We start from the raw sequence: 12,992 nt of genomic DNA, 5'->3' as shown, positions 1-12,992 counted from the left end.
TTCAGTGAGTTCAGTACATAAAGTTCAGTGAAGGAAAAGGAAGCAATTTTACCTGGAGAATTTTAGAGACAGATTGCTTGTGCAGACAGAATAAGCCAGAGAGCAAGAAGGGGCCAGAAAATTAAGACAGATTGCCAGAGTCAGTTTGGGGCCAATCAGAGCTAATACACCTAAATCCAATCTTCTCGGTATGTATAATGTTATGTGTATGTGTGTTTTCAGGGCTGACCATTTAGCATTTGGTAAGCAATTGCTGTGCTCTTTCCTGAAAGACTATTGCCCTGCTCTCAGCATGACTTGGTTTCCTGCAGTTCTCTCTAGAGGATTAACTTTTCATACTTTCAGCTGTCCTCTTTGATAGGCCTTTGGTGTCAACCCTGTGCAGCTCACATGTGGGCAGTCACATTGTTAAGACTTTTTCGGCACACATTCAGTCATGCCGAAATCATAGTGTGTCAATTGAAATTTGATATACAGACTTTCAAACCCTTGCCTGTAGAATATGAAATGGTTAAGGTACAAGGACATTGCCTCCTGGTTGAGTGTTACAGATAACTATACATGCACCAGAGAACTTGATATTAATTTTCATTATCTACTCACTCTAAATGAAAGAAATACATTTGATCCTCTCCAGTATATTTCAAATACTGTATTTATATGTCCTGGTCTTATTTTTAAACATATGCTTTTTAAAATCTACACAGCTGAGCAGCCATTCGACAACTAGAGTCAGCTGGATACAAAGGAGGCAGTGAGGCTAAGAGTCTGGCAGATAAGGAGAGCAGAGGAAATACCTGAGCGCTGTGATCTTCACGTTTTTGTAATAATGGATCAGCTCCTGCAATGGGACAAAGCCTAGGCAGGAAGGAATTTACAAAGGTTCCTATGAAACATAGCCTGGCCTTAAGATGAGCACGCTCTGTAGCCAGTACACTACCACTGTACCATAAAAATTAATGTGCAGTACTCACAGCCATGATCTCTGGATGGGCAGGTTTGTGGTCTCATAGCTAATTTCATCCTTACAAAGGTACGCGTTTCTGATAGTGTGCAAGAAACTAGACACAGCACTGAAACCCAAGATTACACATTCTAGGAATGCTCGTAGGAAGCGTTAGTATTAATGCTGTTATGAAGAAGAGAAAGGAGGAAGGATGATTCATCAAATATTAGCATTCAATGGGCCAGCAATGAATAAATTTGTTAAGCCAATAGCTGAGGGAAGCTGTTAGCATAGAAATAAACATCTGAAAAGTTGGCTTTCATTCTGATTCATGTCGTTAGTCTGAGCTAAGCATTTCTTTCTCCAGGCAAAATGACACGGAATTTATGGCTAACAAAATATTTAGTTCTACATAATGATAATACCCAGCTGAGTGTGTAAAACAGACGCTTTTTGGTGGCATATATCAAAACAAGCATCACAGAGATTTGATGCATGGTGATACGACACTGAACCTGCGGTGCCCTCACCAAGATTTTTGAAAAACAAAACAAAACAAAACAAAAACCTATTATTTTGAAAAATGCACTCATAAATAACTGCCTATTTCAAAAAGCTATGATTTGATTTCTGTTTGGAAATGCATTGGGTTAATAGATTCAATTAAAGAGAATTGACATCTGTAGAATATTGTATATCCTCAGAGAATGGAGTTAGAAGTTTAGGGAATTGAAAGCAGACGGTTTAAAGGAAAATGTGTAGAAAGGAAACTGCTGACACATAGCAGTTCTACAAGTCTTAGAGATGCTTATTTTTCTTTGAATATAAAATGGCCAAAATTAATGTGTTTGGCATGAAGTATGAACTACCAAATGCGATAGGCGAGGTGTCTTAACAATAACGCGTATTTCCTCAAGAGTTTTTAAAGTTTGGAAGACTGTGTTGTTTACAGGCTACTATTTCTTTCTGAATTTATATTTACTTGTTCACAAAAATCCATCTTTTAGTTTCTGGGGAGATGGACCAGTAGCTAAAGGATTTACTGTTTTGTCATGAAGACTGTAATCTTAATAATCTTTCAGATCCACATAAAAGCAAGAGAAATGTGACCGTTGTTTCTAATTTTAGCATTTATGAAATACAGATAGGACAGATCACTGGGACAAGATGTGTGGATAAGTTAACAAGACTGGGCTAGATCCGGGTTGATTGAGAGTCACCGCTTCAATAAAATAAACAGGGACTGTCTGAGGAAGGTACCAGGTATCAAGTTCAGACCCCCGACACACACATATTCATACATAATCACGAATCTACACACCTAAATTTACCTCACACATGAAAATATATACACATGTAAAGCATACCCAAATACGCATGCCAAAACATAAAATGAAGGCATATCTTGAGTTCTCTCTTATCTATTTTTTTTCCAATGAGAGTATCAGCCACAAAGATCAATGCCTTATGCCTTGATCAGTAAAACTTTATAAACTGAATTAAATACAACAGCCAAGATACTTAGCCAACCTGGTATGCTAGCAGTTAATTAGTGAGGAATATATAGTCTATATATAAAATAGACTTCATAATTCCAAGAAAAGTGAAGTTATTTTATACAAAAATAGATGGAAATGAATAGATCATCATGTTACATAAAGTCAATTGGAATCAGAAATAATATGCTTTCAGTCCTCCTAAAATAACTTTTTTGTTATCTCAAGTATATTCAAAATGGACTTGGCAGGATGAATTTATGTATTAAGTATCAGTAATATTCAAAAAGAGGTCATCAATTTGATAGAGAGTTCAAAGAGGGTTTGGAGGAAAGACAGAGATGAGGAAAAGTGATGTAACTATATTTCAATAAATTATTTTTTATAATTTTAGGCAAATTGTTGTAATCCACACTAATGAAAAATATAGAATGTGATTACTAATATCATCGTTGATTTCATATTCGCTAAATCCAGTCAATAATCATTGGCTACTATTCAAAGTTGACATCAGAGATAATAAATAATATCTCCTTGTTATTAAATCATAGCAACTTTACAGATTATTACTTACTCTTTGGGACTATAGCTTAGTAACTTAATCATACTTAATCTTATGTTGCTTGTCATTATTCTGCTGAATGTTTATTTTTAAAAGAGTAGTCTTACTAACATCTCTTAAAGAATTATCTTTTATAATTAATGTATGTCTTCTGAGACAATGCTGTTTGAAAGTATGTATATATAAAATGATTTTTATAATATGTTTAAATTAACATGTGATCCAAAAACTATGCATTTTATCATTGGATATACAAAATATGCATATTTAAGGATGTATGTTCATCTATTATATACATTATATCACCAGAACTTCATTTTAAGGCTTTTCATATTTAAAGGCCATTCCATATTGATAAACATACTTTAAAATAAACATATAATTTTATATTTTCTGAATAAAACTTGACTTAATAGCTGATATTCATGAAAAAGAAAGACCATGATTTATTTTGATAAATAGTAACATAGAACACAGGGGAAAAGAATGTTGTAGGAAACAGTAGCAGTAGGTCATCACAAGTAATAGCTAGTTTGGGTGTGAGTTATTTTGAGAACTCTGCAGCCTGACCTGATGGCTTCAGTTCCCCAATGCTCTATAAACCATCACAGCTCAATTCAAAGCCATCTGTGTCTTGCTTTTCAGAATTGCTTCTCATTTAACTACTAAAGTTACCTAAATTGGTGAATTCCCACTGGCTACAAATGATAAAATATGTTTTGAAAGCTTCTTTACCTCTATATTTTTAAGATATGTATTGAATCAAACATTTGTTAGGCACTATTTTAGGCACTCAAATGAAAAAATAAATACGTATAACCAGACATTGTTTAACATTTGAATGTGTCTTGTAAGTTATCTATTTCAATAGAAAAGGTGTTAGCATTTTTCTATCACCTAATACAAATTGATTGCCATGGCAAAAATTAATTTTGAACAACCTGGACTGAGCCTGAGGACCCCAATAGAAGATTTAGGGGAAGGACTGAAGAAGCTCACAGGGATTGCAACCCCATAGGAAGAACAACAATATCAACAGTATCAGAGCTCCCAGGGACTAAACCATCAACCAACCAGCCAAACAAACAAATACTAATGTATAAAAAAAAATAACAATATTGAATCATGAAAAAAGAAAGAAAACCCAAGATAGCACTGAAGTTTCACAATTTTTGTAAATGAAGTCTGGTTCATAATTTTACTAATTTTCAAACATTTCAATGATGTTTATAAATACTTTTTGAAGGACATATTATTCTCCCCTTTTTACGTTGGTTAAAACTAAGGCTTAAAGAGAAAGAGTAATCTTGCTGTGCCCGCCATACGTGCATGGAAGTCTCATCCCAGGGTATTGTGCTACAGTCCATCCCGTTCCCATTCTCTCATCCCGCCCCGCTGCTTAGCTAGCTACTCGGGAGAAAATCCACTTATGGTGATGAGACTTAAGCCATCTCTAAAATAGTGGCAGAAATTGTGCAGATCTTCTTTAATCCTCAACTCAATATATTTCAGGGATTGGGGAAGGGAATCATCTCTAGAAGGGAGTCTTATTATTTTGTTTGACACAAGATAGATACCATGGATAATAGAATCTTAAGTACGGAATGTGACTCACACTGTACTACCTGTTGCGTGACCATTGTCATGCATCCTCAGATTTCCAATAATCTCTACGGTGCTTATATAATTTGAGAAACTGATAAATAGCAGTATTATCAAATATCGTATTGTTAGAAATTAGCCAAAACTACAGTTAGAATTAAAATCTGTGGAATCATAGTTGGGTTCTTATGAACTGTATTTTTTTTTCAGATCATATGTCTCAAAATATATTTAATTAACTAAGAGTTCCATGTGTGTGTGCTTACATGCCTGCCTGTCCTGTGTGTGTGTGTGTGTGTGTGTGTGTGTGTGTGTGTGTGTGTGTGTGTGTGTATGCCTACATGCCCAGGTGTCCCTGTCTGTGTGTGTGTCTGTGTGTGAGTGTGTGTGCGTGTGTGTGTGTGTTGTGTTTGGATGCTGTGGGAACCTTACTACTTGCCTCTTTAAATTTCTGCTCTAGCTTTTCCCTGTGCAGTTCAGAAGGCAGGCTTTGCACTGTTGTCATCTTTCTGCTTTATTTATAAGGGTATTAAATCGTGGTAAGTTAAGTGTTATACAAACTGTTTAATGGCCAGCTCAAGATGAACTTGCTCTCTGATGACTTTCCTTATTTAACATGATCAAGATGGAATTTTTATCTATGTTAAGTCCGTTACTGCATTTTCAAAACCTTTACATTGGCTTTGAAGCATAAAGTTGTTTTATGTATTTATTTGATCTCACCTAATGCATAAATTCTTTTTGATGAAACTATCCTACTCTGCTTTATCAAGTACAAAAAAAAATTCAATAAATTCTTAAAATCTTTACTAGTGGTCTTTTAGAGACAGTTTTAAAAATAAAAGCAAAAGCATATCAGTTTCATTAAGATCCAAGTTTATGTATTCTCTTTATAAGTATGAAACCTTAAGATCATAGTTTAATTACCTCACTTTATAGGCAACAATTTACTACATGTACTTATTACATTTATTTTATTTGTTTATGTATCATTAACATTTAAATTCAGTTTTAACCTTTGAAAACGTATTACATAGATATTGAACATTTAAACTTCATATGACAGGTCCTACTCATTTGAATTGCGGAAAATGACAGCCGTGAAAAGTGTTGAAACTTTCATCGTGTATTTTAGACTACATCATTATAGATCAGCCACTCCCTAGCCCTAGAAAGTAACTCCATTAAAATGTCAAAGCTCTTGTCAGTCCTTTTAGCACTGAATTAGAAACACTCACAGTTGATATAATCTGGAAGCTTAGCCTTCATAACAAAGACCAAACCTTTCTACTGCTGAGAGAATGTGAGAAAACTTACTGCATTGCAAGTGTGCTCCTGAATGAATACGTTACCAAGATCTGATAATATTTGGCCTCTGAGTAGCAGAGATCATTTACAGAACAAACAGTTTTCAGTGTCACATACACTCACAGGCGCTCACTTTCAGTTTTGCCACGAGTATTTATAAGATTAGTAAACGAGTTATCTGGGACAAGAAGTGATGTGAAGGAAAGATTTTCAGTATGCTCTAAGAAATTTCAAAATGCCAGAAGAGTACAAATTTAATTTTCATAGAAGTCAGTTACACTACAGATCAGAAAGCCCTTGTCCTGTTAAGGACAAAGCATTATAAAAGAAAGCTGCCTGGGAATAAGACAGGGAAAAACCTGTGAGACATCAAATCCACATAAAGAGGTGAAGACAAGTCAGGAAAGCTGAGACCAGAGGAGTTAGCATTGTGAAAGGAAGAGCACACCATTGCCAAATGGTCAGCCTGAAAACGTACATACATGTAACATTATATAGAACCAGAGCCTCCATGGACTGACCTAGGGCTCCTACTGCATATGTAGCAGAGGACGGCCTTGTTGGGCGCCAGTGGAAGAAGAAGTCTTTTTGTCCTGCCAAGGTTGGATCCCAGTGCAGCGGAGTGTCAGGGTGGTGGTGGTGGTGGTAATAAGGGGGTGAATCAGGGGAAAACCTGTGTGGGGGAGGGGGAGGGAGAGGGGAGGGAATGGTGACTTATGGACAGGAAACTGGGAAGGGGAATAACATTTGAAATGTAAGTAAAGAAATACATCTAACAACAAAAAAATTTTAAATGAAAAAAAAAAAATATCAGGGATTGGTGCTTGCCCATGGGATGGGTCTCAAGTTGGGCCAGTTATTGGTTGGCCATGCAGCCAGTCTCTGCTTCACCTCATATGCCTGCGTTTACTGTAGACAGGATAAATTTTGAATTGAAACTTTTGTGGAGGTGTTGGTGTCCCTATTGCTCCCCTGGGGTTCCTGCCTGGCTACAGTAGGTAGCCACTTCAGATGCCATATTCCCAATGCTATGAGTCACAGCTAAGGCCAACCTCATTGATTCTTAGGCACCTCCCTAATCCCAATTCTCTGTCATGTCCTGGATATGCCTGCCCCCACACTTCCCAACACCAGTCAGTTGCAGATTTCCATTTACTCTCTGGTCATCTGGTCTTCTCTCCTGTTCCTCCCCACACCTTATCCAGAAGTGCTCCCCCAATTTCCCTCCTTATCTCTGCTCCCTCCCAGTTTCCTCTTCCATTTGCCTCTTATGAGTATTTTATTTCCCCTTCTATGTGAGATTTAAGCATCCTTGCCTTTCTTCTTGTTTATGCTCTTTGGGTTTGTAAAGTGTACCTAATCTTGATTTAATTTTGGTAAGTAGTATCAGTCTAGAAAATTGTCCGTTTTATTAACATGGTCCAATTTTGTGGAGTACATGAGTAAGGCCTAATAATTTTTGAATTTCCTCAAAGTCTGATGTTATGACTTTATTTTCATTTCGGGTTCATTTATTGGGATAATCTCTCTGTGTCTGTCTTTTGGTTAGTTTGTCTTGTTGATTTTCTCAAAGAACCAGCCCTTGGTTTTATTGGTTCTTTGTATTGTTTCCTGTGTCTTTAATTGATTGATTTCAGGGTCAATGTTGACTATTTCCTGTCTTCTACTCATCTCTGAGTTCCTTGCTTCTTCTTTTTCTTATTTCCTCCTTCCTTCCTTCTTTCCTTCCTTCCTTTCTCTCTCTCTCTCTCTCTCTCCCCCTCTCTCTCCCTCTCTCTCTCTCTCCCCCTCTCTCTCTCTCTCTCTCTCTTTCTTTCTTTCTTTTGTATTCTGCAGCTCTCAGTTATACTTTTAAATTGAAGATATGAGAATGTTCAAACTTCTTTATAGATTACTTGTGCTATTAACTTTCCTCTTATCACTGCTTTCATTGTTTTCCATAAATTGAGGTATGTTGTGCCTTCATTTTTATTGAATTCTATTAAGTCTTTAATTTCTTTCTTTATTAGTTCCCTGACCATATTTCCAATAAATTGTAGAAGAAAACATTTTTAACCTAAAGAAGGAGTTGCCTATCAACCTAAAGATATATGCAAATCACCAAATACATTGGAGCAGTAATGAAAGTTCCCCTAGCACATAATAATCAAATCACGACAAGTACAGATCAAAAATAAAGTATGTAAAAAGCTTCATGGAAAAAAACAAACATTAATTAACATATAAAGGCATTTCTATTACTTCCTGACTTTTCTTAGAAGACTATATAAGTCAGAAGCGCATGAATAGTACTTCTACAAATTTGAAGAGATCACAGATATCAGCCCATAATAATATATCCATCTTCATTCTCAATTATAGTGTCTGAAGAAAGTAAGATGCCCTGTGATAAAAATCAGATTCAAGCAGTTTATATCCACAAATCCAGTCCTACAGAAGGCTTCAGAAGAAACATTTCAGCCTGAAGAGGTTAACTAAACCAAAGGAACACAAGTCATTTCAGATAAGCAAATCCTAATTACCAAACCACAAAAGCAGAATAATGGGAAGTAATAAAAACTGCTTCTGGTTCAATCTCAACATTAATGGTATCTTCCCCAATAAACAGACACAGAATAACAGGGTAGAGGAGAAAACAATATCTGTCTTTCTTCTGTACCCACGAAATTCACCTTAACTTCAAGGATAGGTATTACCTCAGGGTAAAATGATGGAAAATGTTATTTCAAGCAAATACACCTCAGATGCATGATGTTACAGCCATTTTAATACTTGGCAAATATACTTCAAAACAACACAAATCAGAAGAGATAAGGAAGTACACTTCATATTCATCAAAGAGAAAATCCACCAAGATGATATTACAGATCTTAATATCTATCTACCAAACACAGGGGCATGCACGCTCATAAAATAAACACCAATGCAGCTTAAATCACACACCCAACCTCATATATTGACATGAATACCCTATTCAGAAAACACTTAGTTCATCCTTGTGTAAACTAAACACAAAAATTCTGCAGCCAATGATGTTATAATCCATTCATCTAAAAGATAATGACAGAGTATTTCAGCCAAACATGAAAGTATAGATGTTTTCCTCAGCACATCGTGTTACTTTTTCCAAAATTGGCCACATATTCAGATACAAAGCAAACCTCAATTGAAGAAAAAGAAAAAAGGAAAAGGAAATAGCATACTATCTAACTACCACAGAAATCCTACAAAAATCTATGTGGTGATTCCTCGGAAACTGGTGAGAGATCTATCTATATTACCCTTGGGTACATACTTAAAGGATTCTACACACGGCTACAGAGACACTTGTTCAATTACATGTATTGCTGCTCTATTCAAAATAACCTGAAATTGGAAACAACCTAATGTATGCCAATTTGTGGTTGTATAAAGAAAATATATATTTATATAATGGGATTATATAAATTGGTCATTAAAATTGAAATAATAAAATCTTAAGGTAAATGTATAGAATTAGAAAAATATGTATTTACTTATATTTGTATATTTACTTGCTATTAAGATTAATATGAAAGCGACAATTTTATGACCACAGAGGTTACACATACAGTAAGATACTAGAGGGGAGTGATGAATCCCTCCAAGACTAAAAACAGGATGAATAGATCTGATTGGATGAGGTGGGAAACTGAAAACAGAGGTGGAGTGAACAGGTGTTTGAGGGAGGAAATCCAGAGAGGGACTTCTGAATCTGGATTTCGTTTAGAGAAGCCATTGGTCAGATAGGTCACATGGGAACTTCCAGATAATGAGGCAAAGTTACTGTTGTTGTTGTTGTTGCTGTTGTTGTTGTTGTTTTGTTACCACAAAACAAAAACAAAAAAAACCAAACAAACAAAAAACCCTGAAGACCCTATTGCTGAAGACAGTACCTATATAATTCATCGAGCAAGAGGAAGTCAAACTGAAACCTTCTCAGGCCTTTTCATCCTAAGCACTAGGATTCTTGGAACTGGGAGGTACCCTGCACCTTTTAAAGCAGAAAGGTAAAAACTAACCTACCTATCAACCTTTGATCTTCAATGGTGGCCTGATTGCAAGATGTTTTAGTGAGAGTGGGACAAAGCTTGTAGACGTGGCCAACCAGTCTGTCTGTATCTAAGCCTAGTCCATTAGATGAAACCTATTCCGGATACTGCTGGGATGGCAAGGAACCTGAGTCTAGAAAGGCCAGAGACTTAGGGGAAAACCAAAGATTGTTCTGCTAAAGCAATGTAGCTACAAAATGAATTCTACCTGCAGTCTGCTGTACTCATTGATCAACCTCCTGCTCAGTCACCATCACGGAAAATCCTCGTTCAGTATATTGGAACAAATCTAGTGACCCAAAGCTGGACTATGTGGAGAGAGAGAGAGAGAGAGAGAGAGAGAGAGAGAGAGAGAGAGAGAGAGAGAGAGATTAAAACATTCATTTCTTAATTGGACACCTCCATCTAATCCCTACCCTTAACCATGAAGGAATTTTATAAAACAGGAAGCAGAAAGAGGGTAGGGGCATTCGTGGATGGAAGATACAAAGAATATAATAAAATAATAATGTTGAACACAGCCTGGCCAATTTATCTATGAACTCATATGAAGTTAGCACGCTCGGGACCTGCAAGGATCTTGGCTAGCTTGGGTACCAATACTGAGAAGGTGAGTAGTCCCAATTCCTAACCCAGAAGGAACCTGCAATTAATGACCACTTGCAATTGAAAAATAAATCTCCTTCAAGGGACTTTCACTGAGGAAACAAACCACTTAATGGTAGGCCCAATGGCCAACAGTAGGGGGCCAACACATAAAGAAAACCTCAGTCTTGGAGGATCTGTGTTTCATAATGTGTCAAAACCTACTGTTTTATTTCAGTCTTACAGATTCTTCGATAATATGTTTTGGCTTCAGGAACTTTTTTTCATGCAATTGCTGTGAGTGGGAGCATGTATATACCTGTATCTATGTGTGTTTTTTATGTTTTGTCTTTGGCTCTTTCTCTCCTGTTTGTTTTGTCCTTTTCCTTGTATGTTTCTGTTTTACGTTTTTGTTTTATTTATGCTTATTTTATTACTATTCCTTGGCTATGCACTTGTCTTCTAAAGAGAGGCAGACAGGGTATGGATCTGACAAGAAGTACAAGTAGAACTGAGTAGGAACTGAGGAAAGATGTGGAAGGGGCAAATGTAATCAAGTACATGTGATTAAAGTGTGCACATATATGAAATTCACCTGACAATATGATTTGTAATAAACTGCATAGTGAAACAACCCATATCTTTAAAATAGAAAGCAAATAAAACAAAGCTGGTTAAATCTTAATAAATTAAACTCATAAAGTAAAATATGTATAATCATTTCATTTTGTAACATTTTACTGAAATGTATTTTTGCTATGATATGTGTTTAAACTGACTTACTAATAAATACATCATTTTTAATAAAATTATTTTATTTCACCTTATTTATATTGTTTAAAGAAACTAAAAATTATATAGACCACACCTCTTTATCCAAATACTAGGGGATTGTAATAAGGAGAGCCAGGAAGTGTCAGAGGCAAGGTAATAGATGAGTAGAGGAACACATTTTTTCTGCACACAGCAGGATATCTGAAATTATGAACTCACAGACAGTAGTAATAGCGTACATAAAACTTGTGTCCATATCTGACCAAAAGATACGGAGAGGAGAGATTTGTCCGTAGCTCCAATGAACTACGTCAACTGATGGTAGAGAAAATGGTCAGTGTTTTCTAAGAGTATGAACCTTAATAAATCAATTAAACTCCAGTAAAAGACCACAGAACCAAGAGGATTTGAACAGAACAAATTGACCTTGGTAAAAATAAGAGACTAGGGGACATAGCTGGGTGGAAAGGAACAACGGTGTATATAGGAAGTGTTGTTGAGGGCCAGGAGCAAATGTGTATGTGTTTTGTTTGTGTATACATATGACCATTTGAGCATGTCTTCTTCCCATGAAGGTCAAGCAAGACATCAGATCCCCAGGAATAGAAATAAAATGGCTTTCAGCTACCACATCAGATCTGAGAACCGAAGCAAGGTCCTGTGTGGGAGAAATGTGTGTTCTTAACTTCTGAGAGATCATCTCTCCAGTGCTTAATATCATTTTTATGATTATACGTGAATAGAAAAATCACATTTGGGTGAAAATGTCAACAATAATTGCAGAAAGGTATATCATTGTATTTATACATTACAATTCATTCTTATTTGCTGGATTCCTTACTTTTTACACACACACACACACACACACACACACACACACAAACACATACAATCTAACAACTTCCATGTACAGAATTTTTTATGTCATATTTTATGTTTTTCTTTCTTTTCTTGTTATTTTTTATTCATTATCTTCAATCTTTTCTTTACAGTCAAATTCATATCCCCCTCGTGGTCTATCCTTTGACATTTCCTCATCCCATTCGTCTCCCCTGTCTCCAAGAGGACATTATATGGATATGTGGGTTTAATTTTTAATGGTGCGATTGTATGATCAGTGAATGCTTAAGGACTAAGTTTATCTCTCTTTGCTTTAAATTTATGATTCCTTTAAATTTGTCAATTTCCCTCATTAATTGAAATAACTATTTATTAATTTCCCAGGCTAGTTGAGCACATCTCCATACAATTGCTTTTCAGTTGGTGCACATCGGTTATTCAAAAGAGTGCAATTCACTGCTTCATTTCTTTCTCACTTTCCTTTTCATTTTAAAATTTGTATGTGCTTTCTCATTTTATTATATTATCCATTTTCTATAATGACCAAGGCATTGGATGTCATGGGTTCCATCTGTAACTTCCATGATCCTGACATATTAATGGTCTGCAGCTCATCTATTCGTTATGCTCTGCATATGTGTAATGATCGATACTCACTATGAAAATCGAATGTTCTTGGTATCACTGTAGAGCCCAAACCCAAAAGGACCATTTTTTCACTTTATAACTATGAGCTTGCTTTGCTTGTATGAGTTTTAACATCAATTAAAATAAATTTTTCCTGTTAAGCATCTCTGAGTTTTAATCAC

The sequence above is a fragment of the Rattus rattus genome, chromosome 12 (genome assembly GCF_011064425.1).
Source record: "Rattus rattus isolate New Zealand chromosome 12, Rrattus_CSIRO_v1, whole genome shotgun sequence".
Classification (NCBI taxonomy): domain Eukaryota; kingdom Metazoa; phylum Chordata; class Mammalia; order Rodentia; family Muridae; genus Rattus; species Rattus rattus.
Note: the sequence above shows the minus strand (reverse complement) of the source record.